The 25,408-nt window shown below is 41.0% G+C and overlaps 1 long non-coding RNA gene across 1 annotated transcript in view; it reads right to left on the reverse strand.

Moving 5' to 3' along the window:
- Window positions 1–25,408, reverse strand: part of LOC139185750 (uncharacterized) — a 144,082-nt gene that overhangs the window by 117,572 nt on the left and 1,102 nt on the right. The gene's annotated exons all lie outside the window — the stretch shown is intronic.

Below are 25,408 nucleotides of genomic sequence, written 5' to 3' on the forward strand. Positions count from 1 at the left end.
CCTGCGACTTTCATTTCATTATAAATAGGGGGAGAAAGGGCATAAAGGCATGATTTTTATACCTCATGCAAAACTAGCAAAATGATGACACCAGCAGACTATTATAAGATGTGTGAGTGTTTGTGTGTGTGTGTGTGAGACATCATACCTAAACAACACTAAAAAAAAACTCTACAGAGAGAAACACTTAAGATCACTGTAGGTAAATCAAAATGGAATTCTACAAAATGTTCAAATAACCCACAGGAAGGCAGGAAGAAATAACAAAAAAAAAAAATTTTTAACACAGAGACAGAACAGAAAGCAAAAGAAAAAATTACAGATTTAAACATAGCATAATAAAAATTACATTAAATATAAACAGTATGATTGAAAGGAAAAGGCTGAAAGTCAAAGGATGGGAAAGATACATCATGCATGTAGTGGGAATTTCTAATGATGCACTTTCACAGCCTTGAGAAATGTCATAGAAACAGCATCTAGAAAAATAGCATATATCAAGAAACTATGTTGATGATTACTTTTCATGTTTTTCTTAGAATAATAGCCTTGTTACAGATCCCAAGGCCAGACCCAGAAGGGAGTATGACTGGGATCATGAAAGCATGGACCTCAGAACACCGGGCTGGCGTTAGGTATGAGCACTGCCTACATACTTGCTGATTGTTCCCAAGACTATCCCAGAAGGGAATGGCCTGGGGTAAAAGCAAGGCGATCTGGACTATGTCAATGTGGAGTCTTGGGAAAGATAGATCAAAGGAAGCTTTGTAGTCTGCAATCAGGAATAAAAGCTGGACTCAGAGTGGACTCTGTGCCTCAGTCCAGTAGAAGCTACAGGTCCCCTGGCCCCCTGCACCAGATTTCGTGTTTTGTTTTCATTCTCATCGCTTGCTCCTGGACCTTTAGGGCAACACATGCAAAATACTAATCAAAAGAAAGACGGAGTGGCTGTTTTGATATCAGATAAAGCTGATTTCAAAGCAAAAAATTACCAAAGTCAGACAGGGACATTATACAATGTTTCAGTTCAGTTCAGTCGCTCAGTGCTGTCTGACTCTCTGCGACCCCATGAACCGCAGCACACCAGGCCTCCCTGTCCATCACCAACTCCCAGAGTCCACCCAAACCCATGTCCATTAAGTCGGTGATTCCATCCAATCATCTCATCCTCTGTCATCCCCTTCTCCTCCTGCCCTCAATCTTTCCCAGCATCAGGGTCTTTTCAAATGAGTCAGCTCTTCGCATTAGGTAGCCCAAGTATTGGAGTTTCAGCTTCAACAGCAGTCCTTCCAATGAACACCCAGGACTGATCTCCTTTAGGATGGACTGGTTGGATCTCCTTGCAGTCCAGGAGACTCTCAAGAGTCTTCTCAAACATCACAGTTCAAAAGCATCAATTCTTTGGTGCTCAGCTTTCTTTGTAGTCCAGCTCTCACATCCATACATGACCACTGGAAAAACCATAGCCCTGACTAGATGGACCTTTGTTGACAAGGTAATGTCTCTGCTTTTTAATATGCTGTCTAGATTGGTCAGAACTTTCCTTCCAAGGAGTAAGCATCTTCTAATTTCATGTCTGCAGTTACTATCTGCAGTGATTTTGGAGCCCAGAAAAATAAAGTCAGCCACTGTTCCCACTGTTGTCCTATCTATTTGCCAAAAGGATCAATCAACCAATAAAACATAGCAATCCTAAATGTAAACATACCAAACAACACAGCTGCCACATATGTAAAGCAAAAACTGATTGAGTTTTTGCAGAAATAGACAATTCCTCAAGTATATCTAGAGACTTCAACATCCCTCAATCAACAATTGCTAGTACATCTAGACAAAAAATCAGCAAGGATAAATAAGAACTCAACATTACCATTAACCAACAATATAATCAACATTTATAGAACACAGCAGCAGAATACAAATCCCTCTCTAGTGTCCATAGAACATATGCCAAAATAGACCTTATTCTGGCTCATAAAATGAACTTCAACAAATTTAAAAGAATTAAAATCATATAGAGTGTGTTCCGGAGAAGGCAATGGCACCCCACTTCAGTACTCTTGCCTGGAAAATCCCATGGATAGAGGAGCCTGGTAGGCTTCAGTCCATGGGGTTGCTGAGTCGGACATGACTGAGCGACTTCACTTTCCCTTTTCACTTTCATGCATTGGAGAAGGAAATGGCAACCCACTCCAGTGTTCTTGCCTGGAGAATCCCAGGGACAGTGGAGCCTGGTGGGCTGCCATCTATGGGGTCGCACAGAGTCAGACATGACTGACGTGACTTAGCAGCAGCAGCAGCAGAGTGTGTTCTGTGACCCAAATGGAATTAAACTAGAAATCAATAACCAATAAAACAGGAAAATCTCAAAACACTTGGAAACTAAACAACATACTGGTAAATCATTTATAGGTCAAAGAGGAAATTTCATGGAAAATGAAAAACTATATTTGAGCAGACATGAAAATATGATATGACAAAATTTGTGGGACAGAACAAAGGCAGAGCTGAGAGAATTTGATAGTACTAAATGCATGTATTAGAAAAAATAAACCCAAATCAAGCAGAAGAGGAAATAATAAAGAACAAATACATATCTAGATGATTTCACTGGAAACTTCTACCAAATGCTTAATTAAGAATTAACATCAATTTTATACATCCTCTTCCAGAAAACATAAGAGAAAGGAACACTTTCCAATTCATTTTATGAAGCTAGTATCACCCTGAAACCAAAACCAGACAAAGACAGTATTCAAAAAAAGAACAAAAGAAGGAAAATTATAGATAAATATCTACAAACACAATAGTGGCAAGTGGAATTCAGTAATATGAAAAACTTACAGACTATGATCAAGTGGGGTTTATCCCAGGGATGGAAGCTGGTTCAATATTCTAAAATCAATCAATGTAATCTACCATATCAACAGGCTAAAAAAGAAAAAATATATGATTACATCTGTGAACAAAGAAAAATACTGGACAAAAGTCAACACCCATTCATGACTTTAAAAAAAGAAAAAGGGTTCAGGATGGGGAACACATGTATACCTGTGGTGGAAAAAAAAATTTAAAAAGCAAAAAAAACACAAAAAAATAAATAAATAAATAAAGAAGCAAAGAGCACAGTAAAAAAAAAAAAAAAAGTTTAATTAGAGCCCAGTTGTTGATTTTTGTTCTTATTTTCATTACTCTACCAGGTGGATAAAAAAAGATTTTGCTGTGATTTATGTCAAAAAGCATGCTGCCCATGTTTTTCTCTAAAAGTTTTATAGTGTTTGTGTTACATGTAGATCTTTAATTCATTTTGCATTTATTTTTGTGTATGGTGTTTGGGAGTATTCTAGTTTCATTCTTTTACATGTGGCTGTCCAGTTTTCCCTGCGCCACTTACTGAGGAGACTGTCTTTTCTCCATTGTATATTCTTGCCTAAAAAATAAATAAATAAATAAAAAAGAAAAAAAGAAAAAAACACTCTCAGAAAAATAGGTATAGAGAAGGTCTTCCTAAGCTTGATAAGAACACTTACAATACACTTATAGCTAATACACTTAAAGAAGTTCTAGCCAATGTATCATGGCAAGAAAATAAAGTAAAAGGTATATGGATCAGAAAGAAAGAAATACCGTCCCTATTTTATAGTGACATAATCATCTATATAGAAAATCCAAATAAAACTGGCAAACTATCTCCTCGAGTTCAGGAAGGTTATAGGATACAATGCTGCTGCTGCTAAGTCACTTCAGTCGTATCCAACTCTGTGCGACCCCATAGACGGCAGCCCACCAGGCTCCCCAGTCCCTGGGATTCTCCAGGCAAGAACACTGGAGTGGGTTGCCATTTCCTTCTCCAATGCATGAAAGTGAAAAGTGAAAGTGAAGTCGCTCAGTCGTGTCCGACTCTTAGCGACCCCATGGATTGCAGCCTACCAGGCTCCTCCATCCATGGGATTTTCCAGGCAAGAGTACTGGAATGGGGTGCCGTTGCCTTCTCTATAGGATACAATAGAAGCATACAAAAATTGACTGTATTTCTACATACTAGCAATGGACATGTGACTACCAAAATTTAAAATACAATACCATTTAAAGTCACTCAAAAATGAAATACTTAGGTATAAATCTTCCAAAACATGTACCACACTTCTATGCTGGAACCTACATATATACGCTGGAACCTACGCTGAAACCAAAGAAGATCTAAATAAATAGGGAGACACACCATAGTCGTGGATTCTAAGACTCTACATAGTTGTTCATTTCCCCCAAATTGACATACAGTTTTAATTACTATCAAAACCCCAGAAAGATATTTTTGTGTCTATAGAAAACATTATTCTTAAGATGTATACAGAAAGACAAAGTATTGGAATAGACAAAACATTTTGAGAAAGAAAATAAAGTGGTAGGAATCCATCTACTCATTTTTGAGGCTTATTATATAGCTACCATAATCAAGACTGAATGCTACTAGTGGAGATAGAAACACAGATCAATGGAATTGAGTAAAACATACACAAATAGACCCACACAAATATGCCCAACTGGTTTTTGAAAAGGAGCAAAAAGAACCCAACAAATAGTGCTGGAGAAATTGGACATCCATAGATCAAAAAAAAAAGAACCCTGACCTAAGTCTTACATCTTACACAAATTGATTTAAAATGGATCACAGACTTAAACATAAATCATGAAACTATAAACATTAGAAAGAAAACTTAAGAGAAAATCTTCAGGATCCAGAGTTAGGCAAAGAATGCTCTAACTTGATTCCAAAAGCAGAATCCATAAAAGGAAAAAAAGTCAATAAATTAGACTTAATCAAAATTTTTAAGTTTCCTCAACAAAAAACTCTTTAAGAGGAGGAAAAGACAAGCTACATTCTGGGAGAAAATATTTGCAAACCACATATCCAGCAAAGGACTAGTATCTAGAATATACAAAAAAGCTCTCAACTGTAACCCTAAAGAAATAAATAATCCAATTAGAAAACAAAGAAAAGATCTGAATAGATATTTCACCAAGGAAGACGGCAAATAGGCATACAAAAAGATTTTCACATCACTAGCCACTAAGGAAATGTAAATTAGCACTAGTTAGATATATTTACACACCTATCAGAATGACTAAAATAAGAAATAGTAACAACATCAATGCTGGCAAGACTGTAGAGAAACTGGATCATTCATACACTGCTACTGAAAAAGCAAAATGATAGAGACTCTCTGGAAAACATTTTCTTAAAAAAACTAAACATGCAACTACCATTCAATCCAGAAAAATTCTCTGTGGATCATTAAATGCATGTGAGATGTTCAAAATTCCTGAATCTCTCCACCCCACCAAAGACCACCATTTCCCCATTATTACAACAACTAAAATGTGTCCTGCTCACTCCAAAATTACTTCCAATGGACAAGATCAGTCACACTGAAAACCACTGCCTTGAACACTGACAGTAATTCTACAGGACTAGTAGAAAAAGGCTACTTTAGAAGTGAGAAGCTCAATGTGAAGGGTTTCCGTGAGGTTAAGGCAGGCACCCAAATAAAATCATACAAGTAATTTCTATATAACTGTTTTCTACCACTTTATGTTGCCTCACATAATCATCTAATGCCATTATATTTCTAATTATCTACAAGTTTCAAAGAGCTTTTAAAAGTATTGTCTTAATTGATCTTTAAGGTGTTCTGATTAAAGCTAAATGGTAGAAGGTTAGGAGAGTGTCAGTGGTTGCAATCTACTTTAGCCCATATGACTGACATCCTGGCAGGTGTTAAACTAAGCTGGCAGCCAAAGGAGGGCCAGCCAGCCTGGAAGGCCTTATGTTAACTGCCGTAATCCCCGGATTTGCCAAGACCCTTAACTTTTTTCACTTAGAACTGAGGGGTTATTGCTTACAGAGTTCTCCCACCTCATTTTCTTAATCAGGAGAATCTGCTTCAACAGCAAAAGCAACAAAAGATAAGCATCATAAGAAAGCTCATTGATCACATCTCTGACTATTTCATGAACTGCATGAAAAGAAATAAGGAGATATGTTCTTTAACATTAACCCACAAGTAGAAGACTACCAAAGACTACCACTCTCACTTGCATTTCACAACTTCTAGCTCCCACATCTGCAAAATGCTCACATCTGTATTCATATCTGCCTCCTTCACACCCACTGTACAAAGGTCTGCCTTGCTTTAGACCAGCTCCACCCCTTGGTTTCTGGATACCACCCACCTTCACTTCATTTTATTGATTATCCCATCTCTTTCCTACATCTTCAAACTTTCTCATCTACTGGCTGCTTCCCATTAAGAGGTAAAATATGCACCTTTAGCCCTGTGGCCTCTTCAGAATATAGTCCTTCTCCTCCTGAAGGAGTGTGCTTACACTCCCTGCCTCCATTTCCTCTCCTTCTTTCCACTCCTCATCCCAAAAGAGTCTGGCCCATCACTGCACTTTAACTGCTGTTACCAAAGATGCCGATGTCTACCTCTGTGCTGACTCTTACCAGCACTCTTCACTCCTTATTTTAGTTGAGTCATCCTTTTCATTTGATACTATTAACCTCTCCCTTACTGAACACTCTTTACCACAGCCCAGGCTCCCGTGGCTTTCCTCCTACACTCTAATCACGGGACCTTCCTCTTCTGCCTGTCACCCAAATGTTCATTCCTTAGACTCACTTCTCTTTTTCCCTTCATACACTCTCCCATTACCATAGTTACCATTTATCTCACCTGCCCACATCACTCTCTCCCCTTATTTCAGTTACCACCTATATCACCTGCCCACACCACTCTCTCAAGCTCCAGACCCATGAACCCACCTCCTACTCAACAATCCCACTTGTCCCACTAGGACCCAAATTCAGCAAGTCCAAAACTGAACTATCATCCTCCTGCCTCGAACTTGTCCTTGAATATGTATACGGCACTTTCACACACCAGCCACCCTCGGCTCTTCTCCTTCCTCATATCCACATTAAATTTCTCACCACATCTATTTCACCTTCTCAAAGTCCTTCAAACTATCTTCATTGCCAGTGACACTGCCTTAGACCAGACCCCCAACATCTATCAACTGGAAATCTGCAGTCGCTTCCTAACTGGTTTCTCTGCCCCTAACTGTGCCCCTTCCGATCCAGTCTTTCAAGACCTGAGTCTTACTGAGATTTTCTAAAATGTGACTCTCACCACACCATTTTCTGTCTTAAAACCCTTCAGTAACTTTTCAGCATCTTTCAAATGAAGTCTAACATTACCATGGCCTCTGATGGGGCCCGACCTATCCCTCCAGCCTAATCTCCTCCTCCCTTCCCTATGTCACACCCAACAGCTACGACCACATTATCTTTTGCTCTTAGGACTTCAAACAAGAACTCACTGTAAGGAATCCTCATCTCTCAACTCCTCCCTCCTCCCTCTTCTCATTCATCAGACCTCAGATAATGCTACTTCCTGACCTTCATTTGATGAGGCTTGAATGCCCCTGCTTTGTTCTCCCAATATCATAAACTTTCTGTATCACGACACTTAGCACACCTTTTCATAACTGCTCACTTATTAATAATTATCTATTTTCCCCATTAAACTGTAAATCACTTGAGGATACTTACTTTTATATCCATAATACTAGCAAAGTGTGTAGATCACATAATCAATATAGTTTTTTACAGAATATATTAAAGGAGTAAAGTATCAAGAAATGCAAGCCTGTATGGGCACTCTCCTGGGACTCAGTAGTCCCCTCTGCTTCATGTTCTGGCTCACGCAAGCTTATGGCAACCCCGATGCACACCATCACTGATGTTCCCAACCTCTGCACATGGCCACCAGTGCTCTCTGTTCACAGGGTTTAAGCTTTGAGAACACAGTACTCATACTGCATGACCTGCTGGGCCAGCTTCAGGAAGGACCTCTGGATATCATGATTTCAGAAACCATAAGAAAAGTCATTCCCTGTCCTGCCACAGAAAAATAATAATACTTCTCCTTGGGTAACTCCCAAAACTCCTTTATGTGGGGATCAAAGTTATTGTTTCTCAACAAGAAGCAAGTAAAAATGTCTTTTAAATTTACACTACAGAAATAAAAATTAAAGACTCTAAGTTCTTTAAATAACCACTGACTAAAATTAAAGCTCTGGGGACCTAAGGTACAACTTGGTGACTATAATTAACAATACTGGATTATGTACTTGAACATTGCTAAAAAAGTAGATCTTAAATGTTCTCACCACAATAAAAGGTAATTATTTGAGGTGATGGAGGGGATAACTAACCTTGATTGTGGTAATCATTTTATAATATGTTAATATAAATATATCAAATCATCATGTTGCAAACCTTAAGGTTACACAAAATTATATGTTAACTATATCTCAACAAGCTGGGAGAAAATAAAAATAAAATGTTTTCTAAAGGCCACAAATTTTTTAATAGAACTCTGGTAGATTAAGAAGTTGACATGAGACTTTGAGAATACTCTGTACAGAGCTAATAATTACACTTTGTTACATAGATAAGGAAAGAACTGGAAAATATTTACCAGTCACTTAACTTGAAGCCACTAAGAATACAAACATAAGCTAGATTGGAGGGAGAGAATGCTTTTTTGTCAGGTTTATACTTTTTCTATATTTTGTCACCATAAAATTCAGTAGTTCATACACAAAGGTGTCTTGTGGGCTTTTGGTATTAACTATAATGGTTAATTATTATACAACCTCTAACCTTGAAACTCTAACTATAAAACTCATTGAACTGCCAATTGTAGGAAATTACATTTACCAATCATTGTTTATTTGCTATAGGAAATTGCATTTTGTAATATTTAACCCACAATGACTTCACTGAGCTTACAGTTAAATCAACCAAGATAAAAGCTGTTCAGCTCCTCTTGGGGTTACAAAAAAATCATCTATATTTTTTTTTCTGTGACCAATTACTGTATGAGTAAATATAAGCAGTGACGATAGCAGAAACATTTTAAAATAATACCAACATGTCTCAACTTTTCCCTCTGCAGCTCTAAAGTGCAAGACTGAAAACAGTGCCTCCCACAGGGTTGTAACTAGGAGGAAAGAGCTGGAGTTTCCCTAGAGCCCAGTGATCTTTCAGGGGTGAGGGGAAAAGTCCCACATGTAGAGCAAGGGGGAGACATGGGTGATTCAGAAGAGGGGAAGAGGGCACCAAGCATAGGAGTCCTAGCGAAATGCTCACGACAGTGGAGCTCCACTCACCTGGGTCAGGTCTGGGTCTGCCTCCCACTTATGCACTTTATCATCAGACAACCTGGTTTAATCTCCCTGAGCCTCTTTTTCCTCAATTTTAAAATAATGATATTAGCAATCAACTCATGAAGGTGTAAGAACTAAAAGAGAGACTGATACGGTGTTTTGCTCAGTTCTTAGCATGTAATGATATTGGATAAATGCTAGGTGTTATTTTTGTCATTGTCACTGTTGTTATTATTTTCTTTCCATTTCACCACTTCACTCAAGTCCAGTCATGATGACAAAAATGCTCAGAAATGTAACTCAGTGGGGGCACTTCCGCCTGCCCCCTGCCCCAGGGCAGTGCCACAGAGCCTGCAGCGTGGCCTCACAGATGATGGCAGGGCTGTGCGGTGGCTTACCCTGGCTCATCTCTGTCACTGAGATTCTCAGCTCAGGGTTCTGACATGGTAGCTGTCTGGGAATGGCCACAACTTCTGAGCATCCAGTCCAACATGGTGAAAAGGCCATTCTAAAGCATCTCTTACTGTGCTGTGGTAGAGTAGAGAGAGCATAAGATCTGGGAGCAAACACATCTGAATACCAGTGCTCACTGTCTGAGTCTGAGAAATCAACTTCTCTCCAGATTCTTCATCTTAAACTGGGTGTACTGCCACCCACCCTTCAGGTTCACTGTGAATGTCACTCATCACAGCGCCTGGCACGGGGCAAGTGTCTCAGCAAATGATCGTTCTCTCTATTATTGTGATCATTGTAAGGAGTTCTTTGGATTGTCCTCAGGTTCTGAGAAATACTGAAGATGAGAACTAGAACTGAGTTCAAAAATCATGTTTCCAACACATCCCATTACATGGAAGCTGAATGTTTTAATCCACCTAAACTTAATCCCAAAGAAAGGCAATGCCAAAGATTATTCAAACACCACACAATTGCACTCATCTCACATGCTAGTAAAGTAATGCTCAAACTTCTCCAAGCCAGGCTTCAACAGTACCTGAACTGTGAACTTCCAGATGCTCAAGCTGGATTTAGAAAAGGCAGAAGAACCAGAGATCAAATTGTCAATGTCTGCTGGATCATTAAAAAAAAGCAAGAGTGTTTCAGAAAAACATCTACTTTTGCTTTATTGACTACGCCAAAGCCTTTGACTGTGTGGATCACAATCAACTGTGGAAAATTGTTAAAGAAATGGGAATACCAGACCACCTGACCTGCCTCCTGAGAAATCTGTATGCAGGTCAAGAAGCAACAGTTAGAACTGGACATGGAACAACAGACTGGTTCCAAATCGGGAAGGGAGTACATCAAGGCTGCACATTGTCACCCTGCTTATTTAACTTATATGCAGAGTACATCATGAGAAATGCTGGGTTGGATGAAGCAGAAGCTAGAATCAAGATTTCCAGGAGAAATATCAATAACCTCAGATACGCAGATGACACTACCCTTATGGCAGAAAGTGAAGAAGAACTAAAGAGCCTCTTGATGAAAGTGAAAGAGGAGAATGAAAAAGTTGGCTTAAAACTCAACATTCAGAAAACTAAGATCATGCCATCTGGTCCCATCACTTCAAGGCAAATAGATGGGGAAACAATGGAAACAGTGAGAAACTTTATTTTGGAGGGGCTCCAAAATCTCTGCAGATGGTGACTGCAGCCATGAAATTAAAAGATGCTTGCTCCTTGGAAGAAAGATATGACCAACCTAGACAGCATATTAAAAAGCAGAGACATTACTTTGCCAACAAAGGTCCGTCTAGTGAAAGCTATGGTTTTTCCAGTGGTCATGTATGGATGTGAGACTTGGACTATAAAGAAAGCTGTGTAGTGAAGTATTGATGCTTTTGAACTCTGGAGTCAGAGAAGAGTCTTGAAAGTCCCTTGGGCTGCAAGGAGATCCAACCAGTCAATCTGAAAGGAAATCAGTCCTGAATATTCATTGGAAGGACTGATGCTGAAGCTGAAACTCCAGTACTTTGGCCACCTGATGTGAAGAACCAGCTCTTGGGAAAAGACCCTGATGCTGGGAAAGACTGAAGGCAGGAGGAGAAGGGGATGACAGAGGATGAGATGGTTGGATGGCATCACTGATGTGAAGGACATGAGTCTGAGTGAACTCTGGGAGTTGGTGACAGACAAGGAAGCCTGGCATGCTACAGTCCATGGGGTCACGAAGAGTTGGACACGACTGAGTGACTGAACTGAACTGAACCTTCAAAAACTCCAAGCCTCTTTCTGTTGACAGGAAGTCTTACCTTGTATTGGTTACCCTCCTTCAAGTTTTCCCTGTAATTTTCAGGATGCTAATATGTAATCATGACTTAGCTCTGTGGTCATGGCCACTGCCACGGTTCCCATCCTATGATGGTGCCATGGGACTTAAGAGCTGGCCCTGCACCTTGGAAGAGCACACCCTTCTTCCAAAATGAGAAGGGCATTGTTCCTTCTGTGTCACACCTGGCTGTGCGAGGAAGCGTCCCCAGCGAGAGTTTGTCGATACAGCGCTCTGTTGATTTGTTTACTTTTGGCTCCACTAGCCCTTCACTGCCGTCTGCAGGCTTTCTCTAGCTGCAGCGTGAAGGCCTTGCACTGTGGCAGCCTTTCTTGTTTCGGTGCATGAGCTCTAGGATGCGAAGGCTTCAGTAGTTGTGGCTCATGGGCATAGCTGCCCTGAGACATGTAGGATCCTAGTTCCCAGACCAGGGATCGAACCCTTGTCCCCTGTACTGACAGGCAGATTCATAACCACTGAACCACCAGGGACGTCCCAATACGGCACTTAAAAATTCACCAACAAAACCCCTTTGTGGTAGGATGGCTGGGTCTAGGTGAACTCAAGATTCGGCTGCCATATTGTCCCCAGACACTCATGTCTCATTTTAAAATTAAGTTCTCCTTGCCCAGCCCCCTATGCTGAGTTCTCTCACAGTAGTTTCCCTCAATCCCCTAGACTAGGACTTCAGTCAGACACATGTGCACACACATCAATCCATCAGACATGTCTATAAATGCTGGAATCCCAGCTATGGACAGAAAAGAAGTCTTTTTGTCTTAGGCCCTTTGCAAATAAGTCGTGGCAAACAGTTTACATGGGGTTAGCAAAGTCTCCAGAGAAGCCAATGGCACCCCACTCCAGTGCTCTTGCCTGGAAAATCCTATGGACAGAGGAACCTGGTAGGCTGCAGTCCATGAAGTCACCAGGAATCAGACACGACTGAGCGACTTCACTTTCACTTTTCCCTTTCATGCATTGGAGAAGGAAATGGCAACCCACTCCAGTGTTCTTGCCTGGAGAACCCCAGGGATGGGGGAGCCTGGTGGGCTTCTGCCTATGGGGTCGCACAGAGTCAGACACGACTGAAGCGACTTAGCAGCAGCAAAGTCTCCTAATGGCTCAGCACCACCAAGACTCGTGCTGTTCCAACAGGTGAAGAAAATACAAGGTTAAGTGATTAGCCAGGACATGTCAGCAGCTGGTGGCAGGGTGGTGAACTAGAACCCCAGTTCAGGGCTCTTCCTCCCCCCTACACTGCCACCTTTCCATGCACAAGCTCCCTCCCCAGTACTGACGCCTTTGATTTAGCCAGATGGTTGACACATTTTCCCCCTTTTTGCCAAAAGGATGATTTGCTTTCCAAAAATCTCAAATTAAGCAGCTCATGACTGGTTCTTAAGATAAAGAGAACTGAATTCTAACAAAGCACTGTGGAAAGCAACTTGACAGCACAATGTCGCTTCTGTTTCCTATCTCTGGATGCCAGATGCCTGCTTTCTCCTGTTCACCCACAGGGGATTTGTGATTGGGTTTGAATTCTTGAACATTGTTTCCTGGAAAAGACCCCAGAGCCACCGATGTGTCTTCAAGAAAGGAGAAACACTTGGCCAACCCAGCATTGGCAGGCCCTAGGGCATTTTCAAGCCCTGAACTCAGCTCTGGGTGCTAAAAAAATACGTTGGCAATTGCTGAGTTTCAGAAGCAAGAAGGAACAAAGACTGGAGGCTATTCCTACTTAGGCAGAAAAAAAAAGGCAGTTCAAGGATCCAGACTGACTGCTGACCACAGTGCCACCTTAACTTTGAGTCAGCCAGTTACATACTGCTAGCTGGGTACTGATGCTGAAGCTCCAATGCTTTGGCCACCTCATGCGAAGAGCCAACTCACTGGAAAAGAGCCTGATGCTGGGAAAGATTGAGGGCAGGAGGAGAAGGGGGCGGCAGAGAATGAGATGCTTGGATGGCATCATCGACTCGATGGACATGAGTTTGAGCAAGCTCCGGGAGATGGTGAAGAAAAGGGAAGCCTTGTATGCTACAGCCTGTGGGGTCGGAAAGAGTCAGACATAACTGAGTGACTGAACAACAAGAGCAAGAAGTTTTAGACTAATATTTATCCAGAATTTCTCTTTTCCATGTATTAAAGCATTTTGCAGGAATCTTCCATTACTCACATGTAACTTAAATCAGTCCACAGAAACACAAATGGAAATAAGCACAAATTTATCTGAGCATGTTTTAGAGTCGTTAATTCAGAGCTGACACCACCAGTTCACTATTCTGGAGACTATCTAGTAGATTACACCCTGGACTTCTCAAGGAAATATGGAATCCATTCTCTCTGTCGTTAAGCTTTTTGGCTCATCTGTGCTTATTTTGTAGCCAAGGATCCTTGCTCCCAAACCTCCTCCTAGCTGCCTATCACACTTAAAAACACCGATCCACATACAAAATGGAAGAATCCATGTACTGGTCTTCTCTGGTTGCCACAGGCAATGGCACCCCACTCCAGTACTCTTGCTTGGAGAATCCCATGGATGGAGGAGCCTGTTGGGCTGCAATCCATGGGGTCGCTAAGAGTCGGACACGACTGAGCGACTTCACTTTCACTTTTCACTTTCACGCATTGGAGAAGGAAATGGCAACCCACTCCAGTGTTCTTGCCTGGAGAATCCCAGGGACGGGGGAGCCTGATGGGCTGCCGTCTATGGGGTCGCACAGGGTCGGACACGACTGAAGTGACTTAGCACAGCATAGCATAATAACATAGCTCAGATCAGGTGGCTTTAAATCCTTTTTTTAAACAATTTTTAAATCATGTATTTATTTTTGGCTGTGCTGGGTCTTCATTGCTGCACAGCTTTTCTCTAGTTGCAGTACTTCTAATTTCGGTGTCTTCTCTTGTTGCAGAGCACGGGCTCTACGGCACACGGGCTTCAGTAGTTGCAGCCCATGGGCTCCATAGTTGCAGTTCCCGGGCTCTAGAGCACCGGCTCTTAGCTGTGGCACACAGGCTTAGCGGCTCCTCGGCATATGGGATCTCCCTGGACAAAGGATCGAAATAGTGTCTCCTGCACTGGCAGGCAGATTCTTTATCATGGAGCCATCAGAGAAGCCCCCAGATTGGGTGGCTTTCAAACAACAGAAATATTTCTCACAGTTCTAGAGACTGAAGTCTAAGATCAAGGTATCGGCCAGCTTGGAGTCTTCTGAGTCCTGTCTTTCCGACTTGCGGGTGGCTGCCCTCTTGCTCTGCCCTCATGTGGTATTCCCTCGATGCACGCACCCTTTGGGCTCTCTGTGTGTCCCACTCCCCCATTCTTACAACAACACCAGTGAGACTGGATTAGAACCAGAACACCCCCTAGCACCCTCATTTTAATGTAATCATCTCTTAAGACCCTATCTCCAAATAGTCACATTCTGCATACCTAGAGTCAGAACTCCAACATATGCATTAAGGCAAGGGGGTGGGTACACAATTTAGCCCATCACAGCCTGTCTTTATGGAAAGTTTCCAAATTAAATGAAAGAATAAAGAAACCTATCCCAAGCTTCAGAGCCCCGTGGTTTTGGGGGGTTGCATAGAAAGACACGGTTAGATCTAACATGTGGTTTAATTTTAGGGACTGCATGCTTCTTGTTCCCCAAAAATACCTCACATGCCTTCAGATTCCCTTATTAGAGCCTCATATTTTTTTACTTATATCAAACAGAGGCTTTCTTCTGTTAAAATGCAAGCAGCCTTAGATGGAGCCTCGCCTGTCACTGAGACTTTAGTAGAACCATCACTTCCTTCCTAAGAGTAGTTGCAGATGAAGGACAGATGACTGGGCACCTACAGGGACTGGGAGGAAGTGAAAGGAGGATCGTGGAGGGAGACAAGAGGAACAGAGACCAGAAGCTTGGGTCTGAGAAGACAGACCTCACTGGCTTCACCCTTCACCCTGGATAACAGAAGAAACTAAACATTCATGCCACAGGCCATACGGCTAGAGTTGTTTCGGGGAAGTGGTTGCTCAGAGACTATATTCTCTATCACACTCCCCCTTGCCTCTAAGTGAGGCCATGTGATGGATTTCTAGACAGTGGATTGTGAGCTATGATGTACTATAGTTCAAGAAAGCAAGCATGCATGTTCAGTCAAGCCCAACTCTTTGCAACCCCATGGACTGTAGCCTGCCAGGCTCCTGTGTCCATTGAATTCTCCAAGCAAGAATACTGGAGTGAGTTGCCATTTCCTTCTCCAGGGCATCTTCCCGACCCAGGGATCTAATCCCCTTGCATCTCCTGCACTGGCAGGCAGATTCTTAACCACCAGAGCCACCCATGAGACCTGGCCTATAAAAATATTCTACACAGCTTCTGCCCTGCCCTCATGGCAAAGGACTCTGAAACCCAAAGAAATAGCAGAGCCGCAAAATGGAAAGAGCCTGGGTCCCTGAACCACTACACAAAATACCTGTACTGAAGTGTGCTTATGTGAATAACTCCTATTGGTTCAACCACTGAGATTTCAAGGATTGTCCTTTTTAGCAACTGGCAATTCCTTAATTAAGAAGTTGACATAGTCGATGTATGGCTGTATTTGGCAAGAAATTAATCCCTTCAAAAGTGGATGGTTCATGCTAGATTATGCCAAGAGCAAATATAGAAAATAAGAAGAGTATTATACATAGAAGGTATTCAATAAATATGTAACCAATGAATAACCAAAGGGACGCTGCCTGATAAAGCAATTCAAACTAAGATAGCAGGTGAACACAGATGCAAATTTACACCCCTACCCTCTTCCACCAAATTGGAAGAAGTGTCTCTATGTGTTCATGTGCATAAAGGATTCACCTCATTTCTGAACAGTGAGTACAGGGCAGAAATTTGCTCTGCATTTCCAACTCTTTGTGACCTCCTGGACTATAGCTCAGAGGACCAGACTCCTCTGTCCATGGGATTCTCCAGGCAAGAATACTGGGGTGGGTAGCCATTTCCTTCTCCAGGGGATCTTCCTGACCCAGGGATCAAACCCGTGTCTCTTGAGTCTGCTGTATTGGCAAGCGGATTCTTTACCACAAGTGCCACCTGAGAAGCCCCAGATATATCTAGGGATGACATATAATCAAAAAGTAAAGTCATCTGTGTAAGTCCAGCATATAAAATTTAAAGAAGAAAAAAGAAAAAAAAAAAACATATCTTATACTACTGAAGTAAAACCTGTCTAATTGAAAATAATGATGCAAAATTGACTTTTGTAAAAATGATATAAATGAACTTACAAAACAGAAAGAGACTCACAGGCTTAGAGAAGAAACTCATGGTTGCTGTGGGGAAAGATGGAGGGACGGGACAGTCAGGGAATTGGGGATGGACATGTACACAGTGCTATACTTTAAATGGGTAACCAACAAGGACCTACGGTATGGCTTAGGGAACTCTGCTCAGTGTCAAGTGGCAGCCTGGTTGAGAGGGGATTTTGGGAGAGAATGGATACATGTTTGTGTATGACTGAGTTTCTTTGCTGTCCACCTGAAACTATCACAACATTATGAATCTGCTATACTTCAACATAACATAAAAAGTTTTTGTAAGTAAAAAAAATAATAGCCTTTGCAGTGAACTCCGGGAGTTGGTGCTGGACAGGGAGGCCTGGCGCGCTGCGATTCATGGGGTCGCAAAGAGTCGGACACGACTGAGCAACTGATCTGATCTGATTGATTGGTTACTACTTACCAGCCACCATGCTGTACATTCCATCTCATTTGATCCTTCTGACAACATGGTAGAGTGGAGTTACCCTGTTATCCTATTCACCTGAAATTATCGCAACATTGTTTGTTAATCAGCTATACCCCAATACAAAATAAAAAGTTTTTTTTAAAAAAAGATAGTTGCAAAAAAAAATGGAAAAGGGAAAAAAATTGACTTTTGTTTAGTCACAAATAGAGAACTTTGTCTATCTAGCTATATAAGGGGCCTAGACAGTGCCTGGAATGTGACAGCTAAGCATCAGTTCAGTGACAGCATTAATAACCAAGCACCTGTGGAGTGCACAGTGCTGTAGGGAGCACGGTGAATGGAGTGTCTTCAAAAGGCTTGCAGGCAGTAAGAGAGAACCACATGGTCCTGACCTACTGGAACTCAAGGAATAATGAAATACATGTTAAACAGAGGTATAAAAAGCATGCTATTGGAAAAAGAACAGTTAACTCTGATGGGGAGGAAGAAGTAGGGTATCAAAGAGCAGGTGGAATTGAGGCTGAGTCCTAGAGTAGAAGAATGGATGAGGGAATCGCATGGCCAAGGTGATGGAGAAATGGCAATGGCTGGCTGGCCTGGGAAGGCTGGACACGTGTAAGGCCCTTTAGGAGGCGGGCCTTGGAGAAGAAGGGAGAGTTGCATATTAGGGTCTGCTTGTGACTAGGGAGTGAAATCTTAGCCTCAAAAGAAGTCGATTTCGTTCCTTTTTCTCCCTCCAAACTTTGTAAAGCGCTTACTTCCTTTAAATGATACATAATGGCATTTTATTAAGTCATTCTGATCTGTGTAAGATGACTGCCATGCCCAAACTATTTTCATGCTGCAGAAGTTAAAATAATGTGAAGAAAATGTTACAGAATAATGCATGGGTATATTTTAATTCTATCTTCTTAAATTACATTAACTTTTGGATAAAAAAACCTCATTTTGTTTCAGTTCTTATCATTAGAAGGGACCCTCTTAAGGTCTATATGAGCAATCCATCTGCCCCCCCTGCTAACTGTGGTTCAGAAAAGGACATGAATTCAATTTATGGAGTATTTATATGACTGAATCTAAAGACAGGGTCTGCTAAGAGCTCCTCCTCCCATGTCAGATTGGAAATTCAAGGTCATTCAAATCATTTTAAGGAGTACAGAAAAAAGAAGAGATGGGTGGACAGAAGTTCTAACCTAAACTGAAGCTCAGAAAAATACCAAAGCCTTTTTTTCCATTCATTCAACAAATATTAATTAATCATAGTAAATTGCTTATTAGTCACTCAGTGGTGTCTGACTCTTTGCAACCACAGACTGTAGCCCTCTAGGCTTCTCTGTCCGTGGAATTCTCCAGGCAATAATACTGGAGGGGGTTGTCATTTCCTTCTCCAGGGGATCTTCCCAACACAGGCATTGAACCCAGGTCTCTTGCCTTGTAAGAGGTGCATTACCACTTTCCAATTGGAGCCAAATTGCTTAGGTAACAAATATTTGCTTCGCACAAGCAGTTTTAGGCCCCACGTAAACAAGATTGTCAAGGTCTTTGCTCTCAACGGAGATATTTTCTTGAGGGGAAGAGAGCTCATACACAACAAGAGGTAGCGGTAAGTAGTGTTTTGAGACCTTCACTGAGGTTTCCACAGCCAACCCCAACTCAACTCCACCCTTTGCTTCCTTATGTCCTTTAGGAAGCAGCTATCCCTTTGTACTGGCACTGTTCTCAGTGGCTTTGAGTGTACATGTAGATTTTTTTTTTTTTTTTTGTACATAGAAGAGACAATAGTATTGAAAATCAAGATGTTTGAAGAAAGCTTTGTATTATATTGTCTTGCTTTGTTTCATTTCAAAACGCTTGGCTTTGCATGGCAAGAAGACAAAGCCTGGAAGAAGAGGGCATAGAGTTTATTTGTAAACACTGTTTGGAAAGAGAAGAGTTGAGATGGTCAGTCTTCTTGCCACATAGAGAGATCAAAAGCTTTTTGGACTTGAAGGGAAGAGCTTCAAAATTGGTACACAAAAGCTAGAGAGAAAATTGTTGGTGATGGTTCCTGAGATAGAGGCCCTTCCTCCCGATCCCTCTCAGAAAAGAAATTTCAGTTGGGTGTTGATGAAGCCCCCTAATTTAGCATCAGGAATAAGAGTAGAGAATTTCTTAAAACTTCAAGAAATGTCTCACACAGAGGGGAATGTCCCTGGCAGAACAGAATGGAGGCTGGTGTGCTCAAGAAGAAAAAAATCAGTACAGCTGCCCTCCACCTGCCGCCCCTCACCACCATACCCACCAGGCTCCTTCAGCACAGAATGGTGCAGGAGAGCATCAGAAGGTTTTCCCTAATCTCAGGAAAGGTACAGAGCTGTTTGAGAGAGCACTGATGGACCAGGAGAGGCAACTTGCCTTGGACAAAAAGGATGCTAGGTGACCGGGATGGACAGACTAAACGACATAGTAGCATGACAAGCTCAGTGACTGATGGCAGCAGAGACAGAAGCCTTCAGCCACTCCAAAGAGATCAAAGTGGACAAGATCAGATACCCCTTCCCCGATCCCCACTCCCATAATCTCCCACCCTACATGGGACTGTGCCATGCACAGGAATCAACTTTATTGGGTTAAGCCATTGAAATTTAAGGTTGTCTGTGACAGTAGTTAGCTTACTATGATTATTACTGTGCAGTGCAGTACTTAATTGCTCAGTCGTGTCTGAGTCTTTGCGACCCCATGGACTATAGTCCACCAGGCTCCTCTGTCCATGGGATTCCCCAGGCAAGAATACTGGAGTGGGTTGCCATGCCCTCCTCCAGGGGATCTTCCCAACCCAGGGATTGAACCCAGGTCTCGTGCATTGCAGGCAAATTCTTTACCATCTGAGCCACCAGGGAATCCAATAAAAGCCAGTAAGTTACCACTTTTTTGCTTATCTGAATATGTTACATAAAATTTGTACCCAGTACATGATAAATACTAAGAAAATGAAGCCAGGAGACCAGAGAGATAGTGACTGAAGGAAAAATAAGTGAATGATCTCTCTGTCACGAATAAACGATCTCTCTGTGAAAATAACATTGGAGCTGAAGCCTAGATATTGAGAAGGAGACAGTCATGGGCAGTTCTTGAATATGAGTGTTCCAGAAAGAAAAAATAAGTGTCAAGGCTTTGAGGTAGGGATAAACTTGCTGTATTTAAGGAATTAAAAGGAGATGATGTGGCTGGAGCAGAGGAAGCAAGAGAGAATATAAGGACGTGAGTTAGGGAAATGGACATGATGGCATCATGTAGGGTTTTAAAGGCCATGGAAAGAAGGAAGTCTGAATTGTATACTAAATTCAATGAGAAGTCATTGGTGAGTATTAAGAAGGGAGATGATATGATTCAATTTATCATTTATTTTGGATGCTGTTCAGAGAAAGGATTAGAGTAGAACAAAAATGAAAGCTGAGGGGCTAGTTAAAAGACCACTGAAATGGCCCAGATGAGAGATATTGATTGTTTAACCTGAAGGTGATAGTTGTAGAAACGGAAAGTGAATATACTGGAGATGTATCCTGGAGATGGAACTTACTGACTGGATGTGGCAAGTGAGGAAAAGAGTGGAACAACCCCCAGGTTTTTATCTTTAAAAACTGGGAAGAGGTGATACCATTTTTCAAGGAAGAAACTTGGAGAAGAACAGTTTAGAGAGAGGGGAAAGATGAGAACAAAGAGTATAGTGTGGGCCTGTTACATTTAATATGCCATTAGATATCCAAGTCAGGGAGGCAGGATGACATCAAGCAGGCAGTTTGATTTATGAGCCTACAGCTCAAGGAAAGGTCAAGACTGGAGACTAACATTTTGGAGTCATCTGCATGCAGATGGTATTACCATAATGGAACTAAATGAAATCCACCAGGGAGACAGCATAGCTAGAGAAAAGGACCCAGGAAAGAACTGGAGGTCAAGCAAAGAATACACAGCCAGTTAAGAGATTAAAAGGGAGCATTCAGTGAGACTGGAGGTAACAAATCAAACCTGAGAAGCTGGTGTCACAGAAGCCAAAAAAAGAAACTATCTGGGTTATCTTTACTCCAAAATTAGCACAGATAGTTCAGAAGGTTTGCTGAGCTGCCAAGAGCCTTCAGTCAATAATTTCTATCTCATTACTCCTCAGAGAAAGAAAAATGTCAGAGTCATGGACACAAGCTGCCCCCTCAAATGCCCTTAGTCTCTGAGGATCTGATGAGCATCCTCATAGCTCTGCCTCCTCTCTCCCACTGGAGTAGCTCTCATCTTATTGGCACTGACTCAAGAGCATCTTCTCCATAGTCAAAAAAACAGCACCTTTCAGGACAGATGATTCAAATCAACTAGGCCTTTGAGAGAATGACTTTCTCTTTACATATATTAGAATATTAAACTACAGACTACCACCAAATAGGTCACAGATGATGAATGTGAGATGGTTTGCCGACTATTAAGGGTTAACTTTGGGGATGTATTTTAAGTGAAATTCTATTAATAGCCATCACCTTGTCTGCAAATAATAGCTAACTCAATACTCCATAGCCAATGACTTGTATACGTGTAAAGCCATCAAGCATAAGAACATTTAAAGATCAAATGATATATAGGGGGAAAAGCCTTCTTAATCACCCAAATGACCTAATTTCCCACATTAATCTATAGTAAGATAGTATTTAAGTAATACGAAGTTTCCAGATTAGCCAAGATGAGATATATCCAATTCTGTACCAACTTTAACAGATCTCCATCACAACACTTGAGAGTACTTCAAGTTACGACTTGAGATATCAGAGTTGGGTGCCTTCAAGAATTGTTTGCATGCTTGTTTTTACTGATGTTGTCATAGTTAATGTGATATAGATAGCTGCTAGTACTTGAACAACAAGGAGGAACTTAAAATTCTCTTGTCACTCACACAAATCTTAAGAGGTCTATCAAAGTACATAAGTGGTATATAAATGTACACAAATTAGTTGGTCCAGAATATTTCCATCCTCAAACGGAGACAAAGTTAGTTTCCTAATCCACTAAAATATTAATATATGTCCACAATCCTCCTTACAATTTTGCATACAAGCTCAAAAGAGTCTCAGATTCTCTGGAGGCTACGTGTGCCCCCATTGCCCCAAAATTTCCAAGTTAAGGACTTACAATATTTTCTTCTACAGGGTATACCGTGTACCTCATCCCCTTATTTGCCACCAGGGGTCAAAACGTTTCATTTCCCAAAGTGCAGACTTAAGAGACCCTGGGTTTTTCAATTCTCTAGGAAAATGGGCAAGCCCCATAGAGAACTGAAGTTCATCTCCCACTGTGTATGCAGCCAGAGATGCTAGGAGCTGTCCTGTGTCCTGAAAATCTTGAGCTAGCATCACCAGGAGCTGTCCAAGGTCCCAAATGTTTTCTCAATTGCTTCACACAGAACGGTCTACAGCCTATCTGTATCAAAACTAACTGGGTGTGCATAATAAAATACAAATTCCTAGCCCATCCCAGAGTTACCAAGTCAAAATCTTCATAGGGAAACCTCACAAATCTCCATTTTGACAAGTTTCTCAGGAGCTGCTTGTATATAATGCAAAGATTTATTTCCCAAAAGTTAATATCACTTCATTAGGACTAGGAACCACTTTTTCCCAACTAAATCACTGATCACCATTAATAAATCAGAAACCTTCAATATTATCTTATTAACAGTCATGATGAGTAATTATATTGCTGAAAAGGACATTAATTACATTTCTTCCAGATGGTTCCTGTCATGATTTGTCACCAAATACAAAGGAAATGGCTACCCACTCCAATATTCTTGCCTGGAAAATCCCATGTACAGAGGAGCCTGGTGGGCTATAGTCTCTGGGGTCTCCAAGAATTGGACAAGACTGAGCAACTGAGCACAAAACTTCAGCATCATCAAGGAGTCTCAGGAAAGGCAAACCTTTTTTGAAATTAACTTCAGTGATCTTCTAGCAAGTCTTTCCTGTCCATCCAATCCAGAAACAAAATAATTGTAATTACAACCAGTATTTAGTGATCACTCGTTATGTGCTAACCATCAAATTTGTAATAATGATTAATAATAGTTAAAAAAACAAAAAAATGTTTCTACATGCCCAGCACTGCTCAAAGTTCCTCTCATGATTGTCTCATTTAATCCTTAACATATATATATTTATATATATTTATCTTTATATAAAGATATTATCCTTAAATAAATATATATATTATATATATATATAATCCTTAATATATATATATAATATCCATGATCCCAAAAAAAGCAGGAAAAAATTGTAGCCTTTAACAATACTTAAAGTGTTGGTGCTCACTTATAGGCCTTTGTCATATAAACATATGATGCTAAAGCTAATGTTTTGTTATTGTTTTTTAAAATATGTGAAAATGAAGGAGAATAGAAAAACCCATTATTGATTGCTTGTGGTATTCTTGGCACTTTAGCATGCTTTTTTCACTAAAACATCAAAACTATTTATGAATAAGCTTTACTATCCTCATTTTGATGTTTATTGAGGAATTGACATACAACAAACTGCACTTAAAGTGTGTGACTTAGTAGGTTTTGATACGCATACCTGCCTATAAAACCCTCCTCCACAAGTTTCCTTGCACCCTTTATTATCTTTGCTCCACTCCTTTCCAGTTCACACCACTGGTTTGCTTTCTGATGCTATAGACTAGTGTGCATTTTCTAGAATTTTACACAAACAAGATCATACAGTGTATACTATTCGGGGCTGCCATCTTATACTCAGCATGATTATTTTGAGATTCATCCATGTTATTCCATCTGTCAACACTTCATTCATTTTTGCTGCTGAGTAGTATTCTGATTACCCCTCACTGGATAAAAAAGAAAACTATGAACATAAGCAACTCCTCTAAGATCATACAGTAAAGGACTAGATTCAAGTGGAAGTCTGCCCAACACAAAAATCCCCAGATTTTCCCACTATTCTCTTTTGTCTTTTAAACTGAGAAACAGCTCTACATACATGTTCAGAATGGGAGAGATATAGCATCCCAGAGTAAACTGAATATAGTAATCACACAAAAAAAGGAATGTTGTATAACTAGAAAGGATGTCACTGTCCTACCCACCCCTCCCATACTACCTGCTCCCAGAAGTACCACCTCAACTCTTGGGCTTCCCTCATCCGAAGAGGAGCCCCAGGGCTCTGGGGCTGCCGAGGTACATGGAGACCACCATGTACAGGCCCTAAGCTCTAGATAGAGCCCCATCTTCTAAGCCAAAAGGGAAGGGAGTATCTGAGGCAGCTGATGGGGCGTGGTCAGTTTTATAGTAGGGGAGGGAGGCATCTAAGGAATTATGAAGACCTCATTATACTGGGGTACTTATTTGACTTCCCCTGCTAGCTAGATTTTTTAATAGCGACAGAAGAAAAATAACAAGGAGGAAGTGGAAAAAGAAAGGTAAACCACCCTTGCTTGACTGGTGATCTCAGGTACCCCTGATTCTTGGAAGACAAAAACTTAATAGGATTTCCCGAGTAGTTAAGACTCTGTGCTTCCACTGCAGAGTACATGGGTTCAATCCCTGGTCAGGCAACTAAGATCCCACATGCTCTGTGGCCTAGCCAATAATAATAATCATTAAAATAATTTTAAAAAAACTTAATATATCCCATTCTCCCATAATCCTTAACATATTTTTGAAGGTGAATTAATAACAATAAAAACAACAATAACTAGTGTTCATAGATTTCTTGTTATGTGCCAGGCACCAAGCAAGAAAATTCAATTTTATTTTACTAACTATAAAGCCAATCCTCAGAAAATATTAAGTGCCTTGTCCAAAGTCACACAACCAGAGAGATGAAGTTATACTCAGAGTTCAAATCTCTGAGCCCCAGTCCAGTGTTCTTCCCATGACTCACAAGGATTCCAGGCTTCCCTGAACTACCACACACTTCACCATCACTGGTCCATCACAGGCTCACCCTAGGATATATGCTGACTTAGGTCCTTCGCTTTCAGACCCATGGCACCTTATCTTACTCCATCAGCACGTGTCATTCTGTGTTCCCCACCCTCAAAATACTGTTCAACACCTGAGTCAACTTTGAAGATAAAAAATAATCTGACAAACCAATTCTGTACCAAAGAGTTAATGATTATAATGTTAATGA

This window comes from Bos indicus, chromosome 11, assembly GCF_029378745.1.
Source record: "Bos indicus isolate NIAB-ARS_2022 breed Sahiwal x Tharparkar chromosome 11, NIAB-ARS_B.indTharparkar_mat_pri_1.0, whole genome shotgun sequence".
Taxonomy (NCBI): Eukaryota; Metazoa; Chordata; class Mammalia; order Artiodactyla; family Bovidae; genus Bos; species Bos indicus.